This window comes from Cynara cardunculus, assembly GCF_001531365.2.
Source record: "Cynara cardunculus var. scolymus isolate 2C chromosome LG 7, CcrdV1, whole genome shotgun sequence".
NCBI lineage: Eukaryota > Viridiplantae > Streptophyta > Magnoliopsida > Asterales > Asteraceae > Cynara > Cynara cardunculus.
In genome coordinates this window covers 13869191-13883515 of record NC_037534.1, presented here as the reverse complement: position 1 = coordinate 13883515, position 14325 = coordinate 13869191, and the positions used below count along the sequence as shown (strand labels likewise).

The window sequence follows — 14325 nt, the reverse complement described above, 5'->3', positions numbered from 1 at the left end:
AGGGACAAGTGTTGTCCGGACTTCATATCCGGATAACTTGTCCGGATAACTTGTCCGGATAACTTTTTATTTGGAAATTTTTCATGAGTTTTATATTTTAGACTTTTTATATGGTTTAAAATGTCTATCATTGGGTTTAATTATGGATTATAAAATGGGTATTTTATATCTTTAAATAAAAAGATATGTTCCTACCAAGCATGGTGACTTTTGGTTTGGAACGGGATTTTTGGAAAATGTTTCTGCCAAGCGTGGTGACGTAAGTCTGTTTTGGTATGAAACTATATTTTTTGGGAAACCTTCCTACCAAGCATGGTGACATAAGTCTGTTTTGGTATGGAAGTGCATGGTGACATAAGTCTGTTTTGGTATGGAAGTGGATTTTGTAAATTGTTTCTACCAAGCGTGGTGACGTAAGTCTGTTTTGGTATGAAACTTGTTTTAAGTAATAGTTCCCCCAGACGTGGTGACTTTTGTTTGTTCTGGTTTGGAATTGAGAATGGGTACTTTCAGACGTGGTGACTTATGTCTATTCTGATAAGTAGCCATGTTTTGATGGAGGAATAAGGGTGGCATATCAAGGAGAAGTGTACTTGGAATAAGGGTGACATTGTCATATGTGAATACTATTATAACTCTTATTATTATTACTAATTGGATTTAATAACTTTGAGTCATCATTTCTTTGTGACCTGATGAATTAAAKATATTATTCCTATTTAGAAATAATAATTTAGATGTTATTGAGAAAGGGAAAATAGTTTGTCATATCAGACAAGTATTGCCTTAAATCTTTTTTGTTAATATTTATAAAGAAATGGTCTATTATTCAAGAAGTTTTGGTTACAATATTTGTTTCATATTGTGAACGTTGGATCTCTAATCAGATATATTTTATAGAACTGAGGTTCTTGGGTATACTCTATTTTGCATGATATTGTGAACTGCATCATTTATTTGTAATGCAGAATATTTCTAAGCGGAATTACATTATCATATTTTGGTGTTCATCACCCTGTATTTGCAAGGAAGGGATTTACTCACTAGACCCATATGGTCTAACCCTCATTTTCTGTTTTAAATTATGCAATGCAGGAATAGCGGGGTCCGGGGATATTAAAGGGAAATGGAAAATGTGATTATTTTCCTAATCTATTGTCTGCTTTTGAAGATACATGTTGCATTACATGTAATAGTACAAGATTTGTTTTGGAAATTTTTATATGTAGATTTTGTACATATAGTAATCCTTGTACTAGTGGGACCTTATGATGTAAACTATATTTCTATGTAATGAAATATGTAATATATGCAAATGTGGTGTTTGGGGGTGTTACAGAGTAGTTCAGTCTAAAGTTAGCAAAAAGAGGGTGTCAGTTTGAAGTCACAAGGCTTGACTTAAGACTTATGTTTTGAAAGGATGTGGTGATCCATAATGTGTCCAATTGGCATGGCTGCATTAAGTACACGTAACTTCTTCTTCTGGTACATTATAGCCTTTACACCTTGGAACACAATACACAAGGCAATCACATTTCAACTTAAAAGTTAGAAAACTAAAACATGTTACCTTTTGTTCATGATGAGTAACTGTTCATGTAGCTATTGATCTTTTATGAGTAAGTTCCTTCTATTGATTTGGTGAATTAAGTGGATTGTATATGAAAGATTCATGGCAAAAGAAACAAAAACAACTTGTTTTTGTTCTAGCAATGTTTCCTTTCAATCTATATAAAGTTTATTGCTTGCGTAGATAGACAATTATATTTTAATGCTTAGACGTCAAATTTTGTGTCATATTAAAGAAGAACTTAAAACGAGAACCAATGTTTCTATTAGTTTTACTCGATTATATAGATGAAGCTTCATATAGCTTTTCAACGATCTATGACTTTGCTTCTATAATTGTGGATGTCAGTATACCTTAAGCCTTTACTAAGATAAAAAACATGTATATGTCCTCCCGAAACATGGATGTGAAGTTTCAAGTTATGAAGTCTTAGTTTAAATAAAAAGAGGACACTCGAGACTTGGTACAGGGATGGCCAGTATCTGCTCTTGGCACTCTCAAGCCTTCCTTACCTTCTCCCAACCAAAACCTGTGTCTGTTCTTAATTCGAAAATTTTGCTTAGGATTAGATAATTTGTTATAGATGTAACTTAAACTGATAAAAGTTCATACATCATGTGTCTTTTAGTATATCTACTGCCAATAGATTATTTATTGAATGATGTCTGTTTGGTGATAGGTTAGATGATGTCATGCACAGTGACAACCGTATGTATTTGGTCTTTGAGTACCTAGACTAAGACTTGAAGAAACACATGGACTCTTGTCCGGAGCTCTCAAAGGATCCTCGTCTTGTAAAAGTGAGTAATCTTTTCATGCCTCCTAGAGGTTGGTGTGCACCTTGGGACTGAACTTAGTTGAAATACCAATGGTTTCCAAGTTCAATAACATTCTCTATAGAAGTTTACAGTACATGAAGGCCCATTTTTTAGAGGATTTGGATACCAAACAAGCAACATAGTGGAGTTTGTAGTTATGGTAATGAAAATCCTTTCAGATTTTCTTGCATTAAATAATCTTTGGTTATTGTTTTCAATTTTCAGGTGTTCCTATATCAAATGTTACGTGGTATTGCTTATCATCATTCTCATCAAGTTCTGCATAGAGATCTAAAACCCCAGATCTGTTGATAGATCACCATACCAATTGTGGGAGTTTGGTTATCGTTTGGTTATCATTTTTCTTCACTTGTCTATCATCACACTTTCGCTCCATCTTTAGCAAGATTCGTTCATGCATTCGTTTCTAATGAATTGTATAAGTGAGGTCATGTGTAAAGGAGGATGAAAGGTACTGCATTTTATAGTTTTAGTTCACTTTCAAAATAACCACATAACTCATTATTCAAAGTCAAATTAATGTTTCAAAATTGTAATTCACCCGCACTGCATCGTACGGATACACCACGAGTGTATATATATATATATATATATATATATATATTACCGTTTCTGTAAGTTACCCTCTTATAATTGCACCCCTAAAAGATAAAATGAGTCACAAACTCAAAGACGAACAACCCTACACAAAACAAAACCCAATCTGGAAACAAAATAAATTTCATAGGAAACAACTATAACCACAATATGTTAAGGTTTAATTGTTGTGAGATGGATGACATCGATTTGGGAGTTGGGGAGTTGCAGGTTTCACCGATTTCAAGGAGTCGATGATTTGGGTGTTGTGAAACATTGGGTTTTGGGGGGAATTGATGATTTACCAGTCACCCACCGAAGAAGAAAAGTTCTATCCTAAAGACTATCTGATAAGGATCAAATAATGTACTTGTCAGGTTTTTTTTGAATAGGGGATGGGACTAAAATGTATCTTAATGAATATTGTGGAGAGTATTATGAGCGATAAGGTTCTCACTTTGGAGTACGAGATCGGTCGATTGGGTGACCCCATGTTGTTTGGTATTACAGGGAGGAGAAAAAGGTATGGGAAGTCACAATCGAGCTGATGGATGTCACCCTCGGTAGCGATGGAAATCAGAGGAGATTAGAGAAATGGAGAAGGAAGATCAGTGGGTGTGGTTTGCCGTCATGGAGAAAGAAGAACATGTTGAGTTGTGATTGGCGGATGACCAGAAGAGTAATGGAAATAGAGCAGAAAGAATAAAGCAATAATGTATGTATTCAGTAACCACTCTGATAATTTTATTGAAGATAAACAGTCTTATATATAGCCTTACAATCGAAACAAAAAGATAAGAAAATGCAAAAAACAAGGAAAATAAATCAAAAACTGAATAACAAACTACTGAATAATAGGTCAAAGTTTTGACCAATTTTCCTGTTTGACCGTTGAACCAGCATACCAAATCAATGAAAAAACCCAACAAATTCCTCCCTTAAACTGACAAACTTAACCAGTGTCAGTTTACTCCTCAAGGGGTAGAACTCCAAGCAGATTTCTAAGGTTCACAAACTGATCCAGCTTAACGGGTTTGGTCATTATGTCTACAACGGTCATTCGTTCCACAGAAGACTAACTAAACAACACCTTCACTAGACAGATTGAGTAGATAAAAATATCTAACATCAATGTGTTTTGTTCTCCTATGCATAACCGGGTTTCTGGAAAGCTTAATTATTGAATCATTATCACAGAACATATAAATACACTTGCTATCAGTAACGCCAAGTTCCTGAAGATTCCCTTTAGCCAGACACAATGAGAATCACACACAGTGGCAACAAGATATTCGGCGGAGCGTAATGATATCTTGCTTCCTTGAGCTCCAACATATTGCTGCTCCACTTAGCAAGAAAACATAACCTGATGTACTTCTTCTATCATCTACATCTCGTGCATAGTTGCTGTTCATATATCCCAACAGATTTACATCCGATCTTTTGTAAAACACTCCAAATTCCATCTTTCCTTTCAAGTATCTCAGAACCCTCTTACCAATCATCATATGTTCTTCCTTAGATCAGCCATATAGCGTGAGATTAAGCATACTACAAACATTAAATCTGGACAACTTACCATTAGGTACATTAGGCACTCTACTAGCTATTTGTATAAGGTTGCTTCGACGCTTTTGCTCTGTTCTTTTGACAAATGGTACCTAGAACGATTGGATTTTTGACCGCATTGCAACTCCACATCTGGAATATCTCTAACACTTCCTTAGCATACTTCTTTTGGCATAGAGGGATTTCTTCTTTACTTTGGGATACCTCTACTTCAAGGAAGAACTTCATTTTTCCCAAATCCTTCATCTCGAACTCCTTCTGCATTGACAACTTGAATTCCATGCACATATGCTCATCATTTCTTGCATATAACAAATCATCAACATAAAGACTAACCAACAACAATTTATCTCCATTTTTCTTCAAAACAAGGTGTGATCATAGTTACTTTTCTGAAACCCTTCTTTCTTGAAATAACTTTCGAGTCTGCTGAACCATGCTCTAGGAGCTTGCTTCAAGCCGTAAAGAGCCTTTTTCAGTCGGTACACCTTGTTCTCCTCTCCCCTTTTCACAAACCCTTCTTGTTGATCGATATATATTTCCTCTTTCAGTACTCCATACAAGAAGGCAATTTTGACGTCTAGTTGGTAGACGCACCATCCACGTTGATGTGAACTCTCATCCCTTATCAGTTCTTAGTCCACATATGGCTATGTTTGCTTCCTTTTCAACAGAACATTTGAAATTTATGAAATTTTCAAATGTTTCTTCTTTATTTGCAAGAAAATAAATCCAAGTTTTGCTAGAGAAATCACGCACAAGTACCACTATGGGAGATTGAAGTGATCGATCCACATAAATCTCCATGAATTAGATCCAGCTTCTGTGATGCTATCTAATCACTTTTCTTTGGAAAAATTTCTCGGTGTTGTTTTCCCATGTTGCACACCTAGAAAACTGTAGTTGTTTCTTTTAGTTTTGGTAACCCTTTGACCATCTGTTTTTGCTGCATAATTTGGATGGACTTCTTGTTTAAGTGCCCATATCTCTGATGCCAAAGATTCTTCAAGTCTTCTTCCTCCATCTTTAGACAGCTGCTCGGAAGTGACTTCATCTTGGCATACAATAGAAACATGCGATTAATAGTCATAGGTGTGTTTACTATTAATCCTCTCTGTTGATGGTAGATTTTGCAAGCACCTTCCTTTATTATAATCACCAGTTCTTTCTCTTGTAGCTATCCCAACTTAACAAATTATTAGTAAGGTTCTTTACATAGTAAACATCGGTTACCGTTTGTGTAATTCCCTCTACCTGAAATTTGACATTTCCCTTTCCTTGATCCGCCATCCTTGAGCTGTTGCCCAATTTTACATAGTGTCTAAAGTTCTCGTCGAGTTCAACAAACCAAGTTTTGTCTTCTGTCATATGGTTGGAACACCCGAAATCGAGAAACCAAATTTATTTATCTTATGCTTTTGTATGTGCCATTAAGAGTAGTTGTTCCTCCTCATCAAATTCAACATAGTTAATGACTCCCTTTTCCAGACTTTGGCATTCAAATTGGAGTGACCTTGCTTTCTGCATCTAAAGCAATTGATCGCTGACCTATTAACAAAAGGTCTAGCTCTTCCCCGTCCTCTAAAACTACCTTGTCCTATCTAAGGTATGCCTCTGCCTCTACCTCGTGTGTTCCTTGACTCATACTCCACTTGTAGAACTTGTTCTTCTATCCTCTTCTCTTTCACCTTTTGTTCATGTACTAGCAAGAATGCTTGCAGTTCATCAATTGTAAGACCGTCAATACCTTTGGATTCTTCAATGGAGCATACCATAAAGTTGAAGTTGTCTGTGAGACTTCAAAGTATTTTCTCAACGATCTTGACATCGCTCATGTCACCCCTGCAGTATCTCATGTCATTAGCGGTGGACATAACTCTTACGAAATAATCAGACACACCTTCTCAAGGTTTCATCTTTAGAGTTTCGAACGTCCTGCGAGGCCGTTGTAGTTGTGCACGTTTCACTCTATCACTTCCCTGATACTTGACCTTCATCGACTCCCATAGTTGTTTTTGGCCGTCTCCTTCTGAGTGATGGTCTTCAAAGTATCTTGTCTATGGCCCGAAACAAGTAGTTCTTTGCTTCCAGATCTTAAAATGCAAGCACGGCTTTCCCTCTGTATACATCTAAAACTCAGTTCCTTCATAAAAACCCCTCTGTAGTCTTGCTTCGTCGAGCGCCTTTTGTTGCGCCGTGCTTAAACCTTCACTCTCCTTTGTTTGGTCGAAAGTGGGTTCGATGACACTCCAATATTCTCGGGATAGAAGAAGATTCTCCATAACCGAGCTCCAATGAGCGTAGTCTCCATCAAATTTGGGAACACATGGTGTCGTGAAGTTGCTAGAGTATGCTGCCATTTTCCCTTCTGTTGTGTTTTTCCTCTCAAACACTATAGCAAAAAAAAATTCACTTCCTTCCTCATGGTGTTTTTCCTCTCAAACACTCAGACTGTGTATTTGCTCTGATACCAAATAATGGAAATAGAGCAGAAAGAACAGAGCAATAATGTATGTATTCAGTAACCACTCTGATAGTTTTATTGAAGGTAAACAGACTTATATATAGCCTTACAACTGAAACAAAAAGATAAGAAAATGCAGAAAAACAAGGAAAATAAATCAAAAGCTGAACAACAAACTACTGAATAATAGGTCAAAGCTTCGACCTATTCTCCCGCTTGACCGTTGAATAATCATATCAAATCAATGAAAAAACCCAACAGAGTGGAGGTCTCGGTGGTCTTTGTTGCAATCTAGTAGAGGAGGGTGGTGCAGTGCAGGTGATGTTGGCCGGATTAAGGGATGTTGGAGGGGAATCGAAAGAGACGCATCGAATGCAGGATGTATATACACACACAAATATTATATATAATATATGTTCATTATTTTTTAACGAAAATGTAGAAAAAAACAAGAAAAAGAGAATAATATCATTTAACCAACTTTTTTAACGAAGTTAGTTTGAGGCACAAAACACGAAAGAAAATGTAAACTATAACAATGAAAAAAAAAACAGTTTTTAAATCACAAGGAAGAAAATCGTAGTTTACTCTTAATTTAATAAAATATCGATTATATATTAGATAATTTAATTAAAAGAATTGGTAATCTAATTTTATTTATAGTTAATTACAGATTTGAAAAATTGGTAATCTAATTTTATCTATAGTGAATTACAGATTTGGTCCATGTGGTATGACGAAAAATATGAATAACATTTCTAAACTCAATTAATTATGAATTTAGTCTTTGTGGTTGTCAATTTTAATATTAAATTTTGTTATTTTTTTGTCCTTTTCTAAATTCACAAGTACCAAAAGCGTTCTATTACATCATAATACATACATACATACATACATAGATAAAATATAATATACATATATATATATATATATATATATATATATAAAGCTACCATCACCATTATCAATTCACCATTACCTGCAACCATTAGCCTCATCCTCTTCAATTCGTCTGGAAGCCCAAATGGGTTTTGTTTAGCTGCAAGGACCAAAAGCATCCTTCACTATATTGGTTAATAATATGATCTGTTGGGTTTGTGGTGGTTGTCTAGTGACAAAAAAACATCTGTATGTGATGTCATGTGATTATAGCAACCAGAGTCAAATAACCACATGTTACCTGACGAAGAGGATATCTCATTCGTACCCATAGAACCCGAAATTAGTTGTGCCATTAACTCTTGATTCATCCATATTAATGCCATGAGATCATAATTAGAGCCAGATTCAGTTGTACCTGTAGTGGGGTGAGTCTCATATTTGTGAAAGCCAGGAGTAATAGAACCTGCAATGGGCTTGGATCTAAACTGTTGCTTTTGTGAGCTCAAGTTCTTTGGATGCTTTGGTGTGATAACTGGATTCTGATTATCACCTGAGGTAATTATTATGTGATTATTTGATATGTGATTGCGTGAATATATGATTAATTGTTATAATTGATCGTGTGATTACATGCTTACATGACATTGACATTAGTATGAGAATATGTGTATATTTTATACATGAAATTGTGGTAAAATATGCATGAATATATATGAAGTGAATACATGTGTGGGTGCATATGTTTATATGATTATGTATGTATGCATAAGATGTGTGTGTATGCATGAAATTAGATGCATGCATGAGGGTTTTGTGTAACGGCCTTTCCATAAGTAGAAAGGTATAAATAAAAGTGTTAGGATGAGAAGCAAATTTTCTTGCCACTTTTGTAAAGAAAATTAAGAGAGAAAGTGTTCTGTGATTTTGCTTGCATAATTTGGGAAGCTGAAGCAAGAATCAAATTCGTATTTACTATTCATCTTCAAAACTCTGATATTTGCATAAGCTGAGTGTTTTCAAACATCCTTTACATATGTTTTGATTACTGGTTTAGAATTTTGATATGTTGTTACTTGAAATACTGCACTTGTTCTTAAACACCTTCAATGAGCAATTTAAGACACTTCACCGACCATTGTATTGACGGACTGGAGTTGTCCGGTCATTGTGTTGACAAGTCAAAAGAGTGTCCTGACACTTTGTTGTTCGGATTAGTATAGTTTGTTAACTATCAAGATTTGTGCTCGGACATTGTGTTGTCCGGTGAGAGCAAGTCCGGTCACCATGATGACCGATGAGACATTGTACCCGGACACCTATTTGTCCGATAAGGGTACATCTGGCCAAGGGACGCCCGAATTGAGATTTTATGCTTCTCCGATTGACTTATACACGGACACTATGTTGTCCAGAGAGAAAGAGTGCATCCGGATATGATGTTGTGTTGTTGTTTCAAAAGGTTAAGGATCGTCCGGGTATGAGAGTCTAGCTAAGTGTTGTCCGGACATGTGTTGTCCTGATAGACTTGACCAGACAAATATTGTCCGGATGAGAATTTATCTAATATGATTATTGATGGATTTGAGTTTTGATGAATATGACTTCTCACAATTAACATTTATTTGGGTTTAAATTTGTTCTTGTGAAAAAGGGGTATTTTAGATCTTTTAAAGTGGAACAGATAATGTTTCTACCAGACGTGGTGGCGTAAGTCTGTTCTGGTTAGAAATTATATCTTGAGAAATATTTCTACCAGACGTGGTGACGTAAGTCTGTTCTGGTTAGAAACTATATTTTTGGGGAAGGTTTCTCCCAGACGTGGTAACGTAAGTCTGCTCTAGTTAGAAACCATGTTTTGAGAAATGTTTCTTCCAGACGTGGTGACATAAGTCTGTTCTGAAATGAAACTTTGTTTTAAGAGGTAGTTCCCCCGGACGTGGTGACATTTGTCTGTTTTGGCTTGGAATTGGGTGTTGGGTATTTCCATACGTGGTGACATTTGTCTGTTCTGGTAAATATACCTGTTTTAAAGAAGGAATAAGGGTGGCATATCAATGAGAGATGTACCTATGGATATAAGGGTGGCAATCTCAGGTGTGGGTATTAATATAGCTCTGGTTATTATCACTAATCAGATACAATAATTCTAAATCACCATTTCTTTGTGACTTGATGACTTAGAGGTATTATTCTCTTTAGAAATAATAATTTTGAAGTTATTGAGATGGGGAAAATGGTTTGTCATTTGAGGCTTTCATTGCCTAGATTTTCTACTAAGTTTTAATACATACGGAGGGGCTCTGGTTGGTCTTTTAGCAAGACCAAAGAACCTCTAATTGTGGGAAATGATTTAAGTATTTTGGGAATTTTATGAACCTGAAGCTCTGTATGTATCATACAGAAGTTCTGCATCTTGAATATAATTTTCTTTTATAATCTGGAACTCTGTTCTAAACGTTGTGTTTAAGCTCTGTAGCAAAGTCCTATCTTTTGAAATTAAAATCTGTTCTTCAAAAATATTTATAAAAGAGCAAAGAACCAGAGGAGCTCTGATTCTAGCTTATTTTATCTTTTAAAAATTAAGGTAAGTTCCTTCTAGACCAGAGGCTCTATTTGGTCCAGAAGATCTCTGGTTGAGTATTATATCACTTGGATACAGAGGCTCTTGTTGGTAAGAGCAGAGGAGCTCTGGCTTGTTGAACCAGAGGAGCTCTGGCCCGCTCAGTTAGAGTTTTATATTAATTCTAAGTCGAAATCTAGGTTTTAAAGGGATGCATTTGGGTTATGTGTTGTAGCAATCTGTTGGCCTTATATTATGATTATCCAATCAGGTTGCATGTTTTTGCTGAAATGCATTTATCTTTAAGTAAAAGATATTTTATCAGATTTTGGTGATCTTCACCATGCATTTGCAAAGAAGGAATTTACTCACTAGACCTTCTGGTCTAACCCTCATTTTATGTTTCAAAAATGTGCATTGCAGGATCTGCAGGGTTGCGGAATAATAAAGAGAAGGGGAAAATGTAATTATTTCCCTTATATGTTATTTGCTTATGAAGATCAACCTGATGATTGCATTTTTTAAAGATACATGTTATATATGTGTTAGTGCATGGATTTTATTTTAGAATTTTTCATATGTAAATTCTGTACATATAGAATCCTTGTACTAGTGGGACCTATGTGGTGTAATCTATATTTCGTTTATATGAAATATGTGTTATATGCAAATATGGAGAATGGGGTGTTACATTTGGGTAATCAAAACCATAATGGCTTAGGTGTTTAATATTACACCACTTGTAGTAGCGAACTGGATAGTTCAACAACTGGTGCATTTCAGAGTGACAATAGGAACATTCATTGGTGTTTCATTTTCCTGCTGGTTTGAAACCCATAGACTTGCCCTTGTACGTAGGTGCAACCATGCATAGAACTACATCAGAAGGTGATTGAGGACGAGGATGAATCCTTGTTTCTTTGTTGAGTAGTTTTGCAATGGCATCATTCAAATTGGGAAGAGGATGCATATGAAGTAATGAAGCACGAACATTCTCAAATTTAACAGTAAGTCCCACCAACATAGTAATCAGGTGTAATTGACTGAAATAAGAACGAAACCATTGAGCAATGTCAAGAAGGATCTAAGGTGCCGCTAAGTTGAGTTGATCTCTAATGACTTGAATCTTAGAGACATAAGAGCTTATGGATTGGTCTGCTAGTTGTTGTTTGCTTTGAATGGCAGTCCACAATTGATACTGATGAGAGAGACCTGTAGTGGTGTAACAAGTGGTAAGAAAATCCCAAACTTCCTTGGTTGTGTTATACCTGATAAACTGTTGATGAATCTTGGTGGTAGTAGAGGCATTGATAGAACCCGACATTCTTGCATTCTTGATGTTCCAATCGTCCCATCATTTGGCAAACTCGATATTTGTTTCCTTATATTCTCTGACAAGGTTTCGTACTTAACCCCATAACATAGATAAACAACACATAGGACTTGAGATGAATCATCATATGATGAAGCCATAACACGTAATTCTGTTCGCCAAGAACCACTGAGATTGGACTTGTTTGAACAACAGTTGAATTTGACATGTGAAGACAACCAAGAAATCTGGAAGAACAAGTGTTGATTGAGATCGAAGGGACTGTGAGGCTAGGATTTTGGATTGAAGGGAGATGATTTTGATCGGGTGCAAAGATAACAACTATTCAGATATGGATTTTGGTTTCGTTTCAGATTCGATTTTGGTGCTGGGTTTCAAGAACAGTTAACAGGTTTTGGGTTTAGGTTAGATTAAAAGAAAAATTAGATATATAAGGGACGTACCTATAGCTCTGATACCATATTACAATTAGAAGAGGATTCACAAGAGAGATGATGAGCCAAAGCTTCATATGAATTGTGTATTCAAAATAGGGAAGAAAACCATCTGTAGTTCGCTCCCTACATTAGAAAAAAGGAAACAATATATATACCTACACTAAGAATCAAGAATTACAACACTAGCCCTTATAATATGACTATTTTATATACAATATTCTAATATTATAATACACACACATATACATATATCAATATACGGTTGAGTTTCAGTGAAAAAAAGAGTTAAGGTTAAAAACGTAAGAACGGATCTCCACCCTTGGATGCACATTAGGATAAGATGCATCGAGATGAGATGCATCGAGATACACCGGATCAATCCCCGTATCAAGCGCGATTCATAGGTGGTTTTTGAGATTAAAGTTGATTGAAGGTCCAAATCCCTTCTTACACTTCCCACCTTAGCTCTCCTTCTCACACCATCCTTCTCCTATCTACATAATACGCACATATATACACATATACCTTTATTTCTCCGATTACCACCTCTCCACTTTTTTTTTTCACCGACCGTAAAACCCCCTTCCCTCATCACTTTCACGGGCAACATTGTCCCCCTTCCCTAATTTCTTTCACCAACGACCACCACCATTACCCACAACCTACCTCCCATCTCCCTTTCACCATCACCTGCAACATAACCATTACCCGATTGAAAATCCACAACACTTGTCGTGTTCATTTTGCTCCATCAATCACCTTCGACCTCATCATGTTCTTAGATAAATGGTATGGTTTCTCAAATGGTTTTTGACTGCCTACAGAAAGAATCAAATGTTGCAGGTGGTGGAGACATAAGGGGTTTGTTCCAGAAGGGGTGGAGGCCAAGGTAACAACTGCAGGGGGGAGGTCGGTCATCGGCGAGAAGGGCGTCAGTGGTTTGGTGTAGCATGGCCACTTGCAGGCTCCACATACACACACATATACACAGGGTCGTCCCAATCTTTTTGGAGGCCCTGTTACACTATTATAAAAAATATAAGTAGATTGGCTGAAAAAACAAATAAGAGTTAAAGACAAAAGTTCATATTATATTGAAAGTGTTACAAATAAAAGCAGCCAAAAGACAAAGTAACGTCTAACATGTAAACTTCAGTTGAATAAAGTCATTCTTTTCACATTCTTGGAAACAAAATCTTCAATAAGCTCTTCATAATCAACTTTCTCCAAAAAGTCATTTTCAAGTGCTATCATTACAAGTATGTTAAGCCTTTCTTGTGTCATTGTGGAGCGCATATAAGACTTTAACAGCTTCAACTTTGAAAAATCTCTTTCTGCAGATGCAACGGTTATAGGAATAGTCAACAAAACTCTATAAACAAATAATAGCATTAGGGAAGCATTCAACATGTGTGATAACTGGGTTCTGGTTATTACCCAAGGTATTTATTATGTGAATTAATTGTTTATGTGTGGATACATGCTTACGTAAATTTAAAATGTGAGTATGTATATTTTTATGCATAGGGATATATGCATAATATGTATATATATATATATATATATATATATATGTGTGTGTGTTTAATATATATATATATATATGTGTGGAATATGTATACAGGAGATATATACATATTTTATGTACTTGAAATGGGTATATGCATGCATGTATGGTAAGGGCGGTTTAGCCGCCTTACCTTATTTAGAGAGTATAAACATGAGGGTAAAACCCTCATATCTCATTTTCCTGGTTATTTTGAAGAAGAGTGAAGGTTAAAGTGAGGTTGATAGATTTACAAGTGCCTGATTTCAAGAAGTTGAATTTCAGTATTTGATTTCAAAAGCTTGATAAGGTGAGTAGTTTCTAAAACTCTTTTGCTTAAAGATTATTACTGGTTTCATATGAATTTTATTTGAATTTGGATAGAAATCAGTCTTTTTGCTCTAAGTGTTTATCCGGATGTTAAATCGGACAAGGTTTGTTCGGTTTATTCTAAATCGGACAAAGGGTGGAAGATAGTGTTGTCCGGATTGTTTTAAATCGGACAAAGCGTGAGCGGAGTGTTGTCCGGATTGTTTTAAATCGGACAAA

General features: G+C 35.8%; 1 pseudogene; it reads right to left on the bottom strand.

Moving 5' to 3' along the window:
- Nucleotides 1-6683: 6683 nt before the first annotated feature.
- The window catches only part of LOC112515208, a 23255-nt pseudogene continuing 15613 nt past the window's right edge, over nt 6684-14325 (bottom strand).